Source organism: Magnolia sinica, chromosome 7 (genome assembly GCF_029962835.1).
Source record: "Magnolia sinica isolate HGM2019 chromosome 7, MsV1, whole genome shotgun sequence".
Classification (NCBI taxonomy): domain Eukaryota; kingdom Viridiplantae; phylum Streptophyta; class Magnoliopsida; order Magnoliales; family Magnoliaceae; genus Magnolia; species Magnolia sinica.
In genome coordinates, this window is record NC_080579.1 from 8,576,799 (window position 1) to 8,589,137 (window position 12,339).

Here is a 12,339-nt window from a genome sequence, read left to right on the forward strand (position 1 = left end):
GAAAGTATCTCTGACTACTTCTCACGTCTTATTGTTATTATTAACAATTTAAAAAGAAATGGTGAAAAAGTTAAAGACATACGTATCATGAAAAAGGCAATGCAATCTCTCACAACAAAGTTTGAGCATGTGACTGTGGTGATCGAAGAATCAAAGGACTTGGAAAAACTGTCCATTAAAGAGTTGATGAGATCATTGAAAGTGCATGAGTAACAAATGCAAAAGAATACAGGAACGATGCTTGAATATGCCTTAGAGTCTAAGGTAACTCTAAATGAACAAAGAGGTGGCCATAGACATCTTGGGGGTCATGGCACTAACAATTGTGCAAGAGGAAGAGGACATGGATTTAATCCAAAGCACTCCACAAAATCAACAAAAATTTACCAATTTCCGTGGTCGCGAAAATATGAGAAATATTCAATGCCAGAATTGTAACAAATTCGACCATTATGCCTCGGATTGTTGGAGCAAGCATGTGGATCACGATAAATGATCCAACTATGCTGAAGCATCGAGTCATGACCAAGAAGACTCTACAGTGCTCCTTGCACAAGAGAAAGGCTATGATCGACCAAATGTATGGTATCTCAACACAGGTGCAAGCAATCACACGTGCGAGAACAAAAGCCTATTTGAAAGGAGTTCATGGTGCTGTGAAATTCGGTGACTCATCAAAAACACCGGTGAAAAGTAAAGGCAAAATCAAAATCTTTTAAAAGAATGGTGTTCCAAACTACATCTCCAATGTGTACTACGTGCCCAACATGAAAAGTAATATGCTGAGTGTTGGACAACTCTTCGAAAAAGGGCATGCCATACATATGAAGAACTCTTCTCTTTCCATAAGAGATATGCATGGATGTTTGATTGCGAAAGTCCAGATGGTAAAGAATCGTATGTTTCCTCTTCATATAAACACAATGCTTAAGAAGTATTTTTATGGAAAAGCAAAGAATGATTCTTGGATGTGGCATCTTCGCTTTTGCCATCTAAATTTCAGTGGCCTGAAACTTTTATCCTCATCAAGCATGGTGCATGGCTTGCCTGCTATTGAAGCTTCATAACATGTGTGTAAGGCGTGCACACTTGAAAAACAGCAAAGGAACTCCTTTCCGAGTGGAGTATCCCGAAGAGCAAGAGAATTGTTGCAGTTGGTACACACTGACATCTGTGGACCATTGGAACCAATCTCTCTTGGAGGTAATAAATACTTTATTACCTTCATTGACGATTTCAGTAGAAAATTGTGGGTGTATGTAATCAAAGAGAAGTCTACTGCTTTTACTATTTTTAAAAATTTAAAGGCTCTTGTTGAAAAAGAAAGTAGTCTTAAAATCAAAACCCTTAGATCTGACAAAGGTGGGGAGTACACCTGAAACGTTTTTCGAGAATATTGCAGGGAACATGACATTAAGCAATAGCACACTGTAGCTTACACACCACAACAAAATGAAATTGTGGAACCGAAGAACCGCACCATCCTCGACATGACGAGAACTATGCTGAAGGAGAAAAGTCTGTCAAAGAATTTATAGGCAAAGGCAATTGCATGTAATGCCTATCTGCTCAATAGGTGTTCGACCAAGAGTGTCAGGTTAATGACACCACTGGAAGCATGAAGTGGATACAAGCCGAGCGTGGCACACCTTAAGATCTTTGAGTGTGTTGCCTATGCTCAAGTTCCATAAGTAAGAAGGAAAAAATCTTGATGATCATGGCGAGAAGTGCATCTTCATCGACTACAGTGAAGAATCGAATGCATACAAGCTCTATAACCCACTAACCAATAAGGTGGTGTAAGTAAAGATGTAGTGTTCTGCAAAGAAGAATTCTGAAAATGGAACCAGGAAGATTCGGCCAAAGAAAATCAGGTCGAGGCCGAAGAATACGAAGAAGAATGACACGTAAATCAGGAGCAAACACCCACATCACCCCCTTCGGATTGCAGAAGTCCAGGAGTACATTCCATCTCCCATGGAAGTACTTCATTAAATCAGAATTCAGCCAGCACATCTTCGTCTAATTCTCCTTCACCCTTGGCTCCTATCAAAATGAGAAGCCTCAACGACATTTATGCAGAAACTGAGGAAGTAAATTTGCTCTACCTGTATGCGGACCATGAGCCTCTCACATTCGAGGAGGCCGTGAATGAAGAATGTTAGAGAAGGTATAGGGTTGTGATGTAGTAATAAACTCGGTGAGACCAAGGTCGAATCCTAAGGGACTGATACTTGTACGTAATCTGAAACTAAATAGAACTAGAACTAGATTAAGATGTAATCTAAATCAAATAGAATTTAAGAAATAATTGTGGAATAATTATCTAAAACTTAAACAATTCAGGGAAGGAAAACTGGGGATTCAGAGGATCCACTTGTAGAGATCAGGGAGATCTTATGCCATCACCATGAAAATTAAACTGAACTGCTTTTAATATAGTTTTAAAGAGATGAAAGGTATATGAATTAGAATGGATTCCATCATCAAACCATGCCTAGGAGGCAAAGCAACAAACAGAATTAAACTAATTACTAACCAATCAACAATGCATGAAAGTTAGGAAGGGTACCATCATCCGACCATGCCCAGGAGACGATGGTGAACAACAGGGCTTCCTGACGTCATAAACATCAAAAGGGAAAAGGAGATATTCAAAGCCATTGCAGATCCATTGTAATTTCAGTCACAACAGACCATTAAAGACAAAAAAAAACATTCCTTTAATAATTAATCAAATTCAGTTCATAAATTTAAATTAAAAATACACAATAGAGTCTCCCATCTCGCTACAGGCTTCCCCTCTTAGCCCCAGCTAAGAGGTTTAGCCAATCACGGCCATGATTAGGTTAAATTCAAAATAAAAAGAAAAAGAAAAAGAAAAAGAGAAAAACCAGATCTCTCTCCCTCTGCTCACGTGCAGCCACACCTTCCACATCCAGCTCCACGTCCCTGACTTCTCTTTCAATCGTCCAAACCAAGCCAAAAACTTTCTTTCTCTCCCTCCCTCTCTCTCCTTTATAGAATCCCGGTCGGCTGGGATAGTGATTGCGTCTGTGGAAGGTGTCCGTTCATGAGCAGGAAGCGGTAAAGAAAATCCTGCTGTTGCTCTGATTTTACGCAAGAAGTGCTTGCGTTCGACCCGCGTTTGGTGCGGTTTGGTCAACTACTTTGACGATCTGACCTCTTGGGCGTGGTTATATTAGACCCTGCACATGATTGGATGGTCTGGATCATGCATCCGACCACCACCATGGATGCAGAACGGCCCCAGAAAGCCGGGCGACGTCCGGTTTTCACGAACGTTCGCAAGCAGAGCATGCGCTGATGCGTGGTGGGGCCCACTTTACTGGTGGTTTGGGAAATCCATGCCGTCTATTGGGTTTATAGTCGAATTTCGGTGCAGAAAGAGATGATTTTTGCTTCCGATACTGCGGCCCACTGACTCAGTTCTTCAGCCGTCTGACCGGCGTTTGGACTCCCTGTACATGCACTGCTTTGCGAAAATCGGACTGTAGATTAGTGCGCGGTCGGTTTGACCTCCTGATCACATTAAACAGTGTGGATCATAAGAACGCATACTGATATTGGCCCACCTGATGTTGCTCGCAAGGCCCTATTGTGAATCAGCGTCCCTGTTTCCTCTTTAAACACGGACGTCGGGTCAGCGCCTGTTGACCGACTCTGTCTGTTCGATGCACGGCGAGTCTTCAAGTACATGGTGTACACGCACTGCAGCATAGGGTCCACTTTGATATATTCATGAAATCCGTTCCGTCCATCCATTCTGTCATATCGTTTAAACCGTCCAGACCAATTTTGAAGCATATCCAGATATCAGGCGGGCCCCACATAACGATTCAAGGGGCTGATCTGTCCGTCCGGAGGGATATGAGGGTTGAAATTCGACATGTTCGGTTAATTTGTGGGCCCCTGGCCATGTATGAAGTTTTGAGCTGAACGGACGGTGAGAACCCCGTGATCTTGCATTTTGGCTGACTTTCAGGCCGCCTGAGTTTCAGTTTCTCGATTTTCGCGGATCCCTGGCGTTTAATTCCGTCGATCTTGGTCCCTTGGAGTCCGTCCCTTGCCTTGGTGAATTCTGAACGTTAAATCCGTGCTTTTAGCATCCCGATCCAGTCCCAGCTTGCAATTCCACTTTGCAACACAACCATGATTAAACTGGGCTATTAAACGGTACCTTGTTCATAAATCCAGGCAATAACTGAGTCTGATATGTAATATTTGACCCTCAACACAACCCCCAACCAGCATTTTGCTAGTCCGGAGCAAAATATGCGAAAAGTAAATTGAGAATTACAGGACAATTTCTATAACTCAAGTGATTTATGAAAAACAATTCAGATACTAGAATTCTAAGATTCATGAATTACTTTCTCTCCTAGACTTAAGCACATGGTAACTTCATAATTAAGTTCAAAGTATTAGTCCATCAATTAGAACAATTCAAAACATTGAATTCCATGGATGTATAGTCTAATCTCGACTTATCAACATTAAGATTCACCTCTCTATTTAAGGATATCATTGGTAACCAATAAGAGAATTCACGATAAACAGAACTTGCCTCACACATTATCTTTTTATTCTTTTAATTTTTGACTTTTTCATTAGAAGTAATGCCAAGAAGGGGAATCAAATCTTCACCTATAGGGAGCAAACCTAAGGTAAAGACTTCACACCCACTATTTTTCAAATATCATCCATGGGGAATCGAATCCTCACCTATAGGGAGCACACCTATGGTAAAGACTGTTCGCCCAATCCATTCAATTTCCCAAGTTGGTTCCTTTCATGTTTAGCGATTACCAAGTTAATCCTTCAATATCGAATTGAAACCTTAATATACAAGCGAGATGTGTCCTGCGAATTCATGACTTAATCAATGTTTACAACTTCTAATAATGGATTAACAATTCAAACTTAGCTGTGAAATTTAACAGATAACTGAATCCAAGAGTCGTAAATTACCAACATCATGTATTTTGCAATTCCCAGTGTCCCAGATGGCCATCAAAATCACTTTGAATTCATACGAAATTCCAAAAAAATTTAAAATTTTCACAATTTTCACAATTTTCGCTCAAGACTAAGAAAACACTAATTAGGAAACCTAATCTCCCACCCCCAACCTAAGATCTATATTGTCCTCAATGTAAAAGAAATAGGCATGCAATGCACATGGGACAACGAAAATATAAGAGTGATGGAAAGATAGTACCTGGATGAAAGAATCAAGAGGCTTTCCAAAGATATTACGTAAGAGCGGGTCAGCACAAGAGAGAAACCAACAGAAGTAAAATAACAAAAATAAAATCCTACCTACACCACTTTCGCAGGTGCTCTCGATTGCATTTAGCGTATGCAACAAGCCTTTAAACCCCTAGGTTGCCCCTAGTGGACAAGTTGTAGTCTCGTGAGGGTTTACAGCAATGTTACCCACAAACATTTGAACTAACTAAAAAAATAAAATAAAAGGCTGGGTTGCCTCCCAAGAGCGCTAAGTATACCGTCTATCCTAAAACAGTATAAAGGAAACTATCCTAGTCCTAGGAAAACAGGAAACCTACCTATACCTCCATCAGACTAGGAGGTCAATCCTAGTAAACAGGATCAGTCAGAGGTATGGACATGTCCTCTGAATCGAATTTCTCGACAAATGACTTTAAGCGATATCCATTTACTTTAAACTCCTTGCCATTGTCAGGATCTCTTATCTCAACGGTCCCATGAGGATACGCAGTGACCACAATGTAAGAGCCCGTCTAACGAGATCGAAGCTTACCTGGAAAGAGATGTAATCAAGAATTATACAAAAGGACTTTCTGACCAGGTGTGAATGATTTCCGTAAAATACGTTGGTCATGAAACACCTTCATTCTGTCTTTGTAAATTCTCGAGTTCTCATACGCATCGTTCCGGATTTCTTCAAGTTCATTTAATTGAAGTTTACGTAGCGAGCCAGCGTTGTCCAGATTGAAATTTAGATTTTTGATCGCCCAGTATGCTTTATGTTCCAACTCCACAGGCAAGTGACAAGCTTTTCCGTAAACAAGTCTAAAGGGAGATGTTCCAATAGGGGTTTTAAAAGCAGTACGGTATGCCCATAAGGCATCGGTCAATCGGATTGACCAATCCTTACGATCAGGGTTAACCGTTTTCTTTAGGATATATTTGATCTCCCTTGGAAATCTTAGCTTGTCCACTTGTCTGTAGATGGTATGACGTGCTCACCTTATGAGAGATACCGTATTTCTTCATTAAGCTCTCGAATGGTCTATTACAAAAGTGTGAGCCCCCATCACTAATGATGGCTTGAGGCGTCCCGAACCGCGAAAGGATGTTCTCTTTTAAGAATTTAATGACTGTGCGATGGTCATTATTTCGGCACGGAATTGCTTCGACCCATTTAGTGACATAATCTACGGAGAGCAAAATATACACATTTCCAAATGATTGGGAGAATGGTCCCATGAAATCAATGCCCCAGCAGTCAAATGCTTTTATGATAAGGATGGGATTCAAAGGCATCATATTTTGACAGGACAATGCTCCCAATTTTTGACAACACTCACAAGCCTTGCAAAACTCATGAGCGTCCCTGAACATAGTGGGCCAATAAAAGCCACACTGTAAAATCTTGGCCATGGTCTTTTTAGCAGAAAAGTGACCACCACAAGCCTGTGAGTGACAAAAGGAGATGACACTTTGATGCTCATCGTCTGGCACACATCTCCTTAGGATCTGGTCTGGGCAATATTTAAACAAATATGGATCGTCCTAGAAAAAGTTATGCACCTCGGTAAAGAACTTCTTCTTATCTTGTGCAGTCCACTACGTCGGTATGAAACCTGTGGCAAGATAATTAGCAATATCAGCGAACCAAGGTGAATGAGAGACTCTAAACAGTTGTTCATCAGGGAACATGTCATTGATATGGGTCACCTCAAGGGAATCAGAGGTATTAAGGTGAGAAAGGTGGTCGGCCACTACGTTCTCTACTCCCTTTTTATCTTTAATCTCCAAATCAAATTCTTGGAGTAGAAGGATCCATCTTATCAAGCGGGGCTTAGAATCATTCTTAGAAAGGAGATACTTGAGTGCCGCATGATCTGTGTAGATAATGATCTTGGATCCGATCAAGTAGGACCTAAATTTGTCCAAGGCGAACACTACGGCTAAGAGTTCCTTTTCCATAGTCGAGTAGTTCACTTGGGCAGAATTTAAAGTTCTACTTGCGTAATGAATGACGTAGGGCCTCTTATCATTTCTCTGGCCTAGAACTGCTCCAAGAGCATAATCAGAAGCGTCGCACATAAGCTCAAAAGGAAGGCTCCAATCATGTGGTTGCATGATAGGTGCAGTGGTTAACATGCCCTTAAGCTTGGTGAAAGCTTCATGACATGGCTCAGTCTACTCGTATGGTGCATCCTTTTGAAGAAGATTACATAAAGGATGAGAGAGGAGACTAAAGTCCTTTATGAATCGCCTGTAAAATCCTACATGTCCTAAGAAGGATCGCACGTCTTTGATGTTCTTGGGTGGAGGTAGGTTAGAGATAAGATCGATTTTTGCCTTATCTACCTCGATTCCCTTGGACGAGATGATATGCCCAAGGACAATTTCCTTCTGAACCATGAAATGGCACTTCTCCCAATTAAGTACCAAGTTCTTTTCTTCACATCTTTTCAGCACACATTTAAGACTTTCCAAGCACTTGCTGAAAGATGGACCGTAAACAGAGAAATCGTCCATGAAGACCTCTAGATATTGCCCCACCATATTAGAAAAGATACTAAGCATACATCGCTGAAAGGTGGCAGGGGCATTACATAGTCTGAATGGCATCCTTCGGTAGGCAAAGGTGTCGTAGGGACATGTAAATGTGATCTTTTCCTGGTCTTCAGGGGCTATCTCTATCTGGTTGTAGCTCGAATACCTGTCAAGGAAACAGTAATAGGAATGACCAGCTAACCTTTCCAGGATCTGATCAATGAATGGTAAGGGAAAGTGGTCTTTCCTCGTGACGGTATTCAACTTCCTGTAGTCAATGCACATTCTCCAACCAGTAGTGACTCTAGTTGGCACGAGTTCATTATTAGCATTGGCTATGATGGTGATTTCGGACTTCTTAGGGACCACTTGAGTTGGACTTACCTATTGACTATCAGATATAGGGTATATGATACCCACGTCCAATAGTTTAAGAACCTCGGCCTTAACCACTTCCTTCATGTTTGGATTTAGTCTACGTTGTGGTTGCCGAGAGATTTTTGCATTATCCTCAAGATATATGCGGTGAGTACAAATCGAGGGATCGATTCCCTTGAGGTTCGCTATCGTCCATCCCAGGGCTCCTTTATGCTCAATGAGAGTAAATATGAGCATACTCTCCTCTTGTTTCTCCAGGTGGGCAGAGATCACCACCGGGTATGTCTCATCTTGACCTAAATAAACATATTTCAAATCAGAGGGCAAAGGTTTTAGGTCAAGCTTCGGTAGCTTGAGGTTAGACGGTAGAGGCACTACATTAGTTTGGGGCAACTCTTCAAATTGTGGCCTCCATCGGTTAACTTCAAGTACCGGTGCAATATCAAGCAAGGCACACGTCTCCCTAATCGTGTCATCATCAAAATCATGGGAGTGGGACAGGAACGTCTCTAGAGGGTCAAAGGATAAGGTCAAAGGTGTCGTATCTTCCATTAAAGAGTCAATCATATTAATGTCGTGGAAATCGTCATCATCCTCTAAGTTTCTGCCGTTATTGAAAAAGATGTTTGACTCCAATGTCATATTTCCAAAAGACATAGTCATGACACAATTCCTTCAATTGATAATTGCGTTTGAAGTGGCAAGGAATGGGCGACCAAGAATGACGGGGATCTGAGTGCTCATGTTATTGATGGGTTCGGTGTCCAGGATGATAAAATCTATAGGGTAGTAAAATCTATCAACTTAGATCAACACATTCTCAATTATCCCTCTTGGTACACGAACAGAGCGATCAGCAAGTTGTAGTGTGGTTAGGGTGGGTTTTATCTCACCCAAATCTAACTGTTTGTATACCGAGTAGGAAATCAGATTTATGCTCACTCCTAAGTCAAGAAGTGTGTGATCAATTCGATGGTTCCCGATTACACATGATATGGTTGGGCTACCGGGATCCTTGAATATCTGTGGCACGTCTTGCTTCAGGATGGCACTCACTTTCTCAGTCAAGAAGATTTTCTTTTGAATACTTTGCCGTCTTTTGGTCGTGCATAAGTCTTTCAGAAATTTGGCATATGAAGGAATCTGTTTCACGACATCAAGTAGAGGAATGTTAACTTTCACTTGTTTCAACACCTCCAGAATATCCTGAGAGTTAGAAAGACGTTTTGGTGCAACCAACCGTTGGGGGAACGGAGTAATTGGCTTCTCTAGAAGTTCCGGTTCTAATTTTTGTGGGGTATCACTAGATCCATCATTGTTGTCCTCTTCTGGTTCTTGAGGCTTTTCGGGCCTAACCGGAAGAGTTTTATCAATGATCTTTCTACTCCTAAGAGTGGTGATGGATTTATCATGCCCCATCTGATTTGAAGAGCTGGGATCACTAATCTCGTACTGCGGTTTAGGATTGGGGAGAGGTTGTGCAGGAAGCATCCCCTTTTCTATAACCGTCATACGAGAATCTATCTTTTGCATAAAATCTATAAATCCCCGCATTGCCTGAGCCAGCTCTTGTATGGAATTTTGAACCGATTCCTCTTGAGATTTCACTTGATTTGGATTTTGATTGAAGAAACCTTGAGGGGTAGCCGTTTGTCCATTCCTCCAACTAAAGTTTGGATGATTTTTCCAACCAGAATTATATGTATTGGAGTTAGGTCAAGTAAAAGGTCTTTGATAGTTGTTTACGGCATTGGCTTGTTCATTCAACACTCCTCAAAAGGCATGTATTATAGGACAGTTTTCAGTTGTGTGAATGTTGCAATCACAGATGCCGCAAACAATTTCATTGACCTTATCCTTCTTTCCTTCCATGGCCTCAAATTTTCTTATGAGATTATGCACTTTATAATTGAGATCATCTTCTTCTTTCAGGAGATATATTTCGCCTTTCTCCTTAGATTGAGTTGGTCTAGACGTGGTGTTTGATTTTGGGTAATAGTCCTAAGATTGTGTTTTTTCAGCCAGACCGTCGAGGTAGTCCCATACCTCGTCGACATCTTTATTAATGAACTCTCCATTACACATTGTCTCAACCATTTGGCGCATGGAAGATGTCAGTCCATCGTAGAAAAAATTTGTAATGCGCCATGTTTCAAATCCGTGTTGTGGGCAGAACTGACAAAATCTTTGAACCTTTCCCAACGTTGGAAGAATGTTTCATCTTCCTTTTGGGCAAAGTTCATGATTGCTTTTCTGAGGGTAATCGTTTTATGATGTGGGAAGAATTTTTTTATGAATTCCCTTTGCATGTCGTTCCATGTGCCAATGGATCTAGGACGCAGTGAATGTAACCACGTCTTAGCCTTCTCTTTTAAGGAAAAAGAAAAATTTCAGCCTGATTGTATCCTCAGATACATTAGGAAAATATAATGTAGCTATAATCTCATCGAACTCTTTCAAATGTAAAGATGGACTTTCTGATTCAAGTCCATGGAATTTTGGAAGGAGTTGGATAACTCCTGGCTTGATGTCTATTTATCCTATGTTTTCAGGAAAAATCATGCATGAGGGCGTACTCACTCCCGCCGGTTGTAGATAATCTCGTAAAGTACGAGGCGGGAGTGTCTGATGTACCTCATTCTCATCTTGGGTATCCTCCACCCTGGGTGGAAGTAGAGGAGGTTGGTCTTCAGCCATAACTTCAATTAACTCAGGGGATTTCGAGTGGTGTCTAGTCCTGCGATGGATAGTCAACCCCTCAACCAATCCTCCTTCAGTCAAGAGACGTTGAGTATTGTCACGGGCCCACTTGGGCATGAAACACTCGTAACCCTCAATCAAATTCGAAACCTAATCCTAAGAAAGAAAAAGAAAATCTAGAAAGAAAGAGAGAGTTGGAAAGAAATTACCAGATTGAAGTCCCTAAGTTAAAGACCTGCAAGAGAAAATAAACAAGTCAGTTTATAAAGAGAAGGTCTAAAATTAGAAAATCTTTAAAAAAGAAAGATAGAAGTAAAATAGTTTCTAAGAGAAGAAGATCCTAAACTATAAAGTAAATTACTAAAAGTGAACTGAAAAATAGAAAGTAAAGAAAGAACTTACCGAATTAGTAATTTCTATCTTAAAGGCCTACAAAATAGGAAAGTTAGTTTTTAAACAAAAAGTCTACAAGTAGAAAATTTCTAAAAATAAAATAAGAAACAAAGTTAGAGTCTAAAAGAGTTTAGAATTAGAAACTTGCTAAAAAAGAGTCCTAATCTATAAATAGCAAGGAGAAAATTAAGAAAGAATTTACCAACCTACAAAACAAAAGAGTTGAGTTAGTTTCTAAAAAGGGAAAACTATCAAAAAAATAGAAAATAGAAAATTCTATAATTAAAAGAGAGCTAGAATTAGAAAACTTCTAAAACTCAAATCCTAATTCTAAAAATAGAAAGAGTAGAGGATTTGGAAAAGAATTACCAAATTAGAAGTTAATGTCAAGGTCCTACAAAACAGGAAACAGATTAGTTTCTAGAAATCAGAAAAAACTAAACCTAAAGTTAGAAAAATCCTAATCTTAAACTAATCCTTTTCAGAAAACGTAGTTGTCAATCCCCGGCAACGGCGCCAAAAACTTGTTCACTCCCCAAGTATAGGGTTGTGATGTAGTAATAAACTCGGTGAGACCGAGGTCGAATCCTAAGGGACTGATACTTATATGTAATCTGAAACTAAATAGAACTAGAACTAGATTAAGATGTAATCTAAATCAAATAGAATTTAAGGAATAATTGTGGAATAATTATCCAAAACTTAAACAATTCAGGGAAGGGAAACTAGGGATTCAGAGGATCCACTTGTAAAGATCAGGGAGATCTTATACCATCACCATGAAAATTAAACTGAACTTCTTTTAATATAGTTTTAAAGAGATGAAAGGTATATGAATTAGAATGGACTCTATCATCAAACCATGCCTAGGAGGCAAAGCAACCAACAGAATTAAACTAATTACTAACTAATCAATAATGCATGAAAGTTAGGAAGGGTCCCATCATCCGATCATGCCCAGGAGACGATGGTGAACAACAAGGCTTCCTGACGTCATAAACATCAAAAGAGAAAAGGAGATATTCAAAGCCATTGCAAATCCATTTTAATTTCAGTTACAACAAACCATTAAAG

At 40.1% G+C, this 12,339-nt stretch overlaps 1 protein-coding gene and 1 non-coding gene across 2 annotated transcripts in view; both read left to right on the forward strand.

Moving 5' to 3' along the window:
- LOC131250995 (geraniol 8-hydroxylase-like) overlaps positions 1 to 12,339 on the forward strand; it is a 96,511-nt gene that overhangs the window by 36,276 nt on the left and 47,896 nt on the right. The gene's annotated exons all lie outside the window — the stretch shown is intronic.
- LOC131252331 (small nucleolar RNA R71) lies at positions 10,328 to 10,433 on the forward strand. The gene has a single exon (XR_009174357.1). It is a non-coding gene; the product is annotated as a small nucleolar RNA R71 (small nucleolar RNA).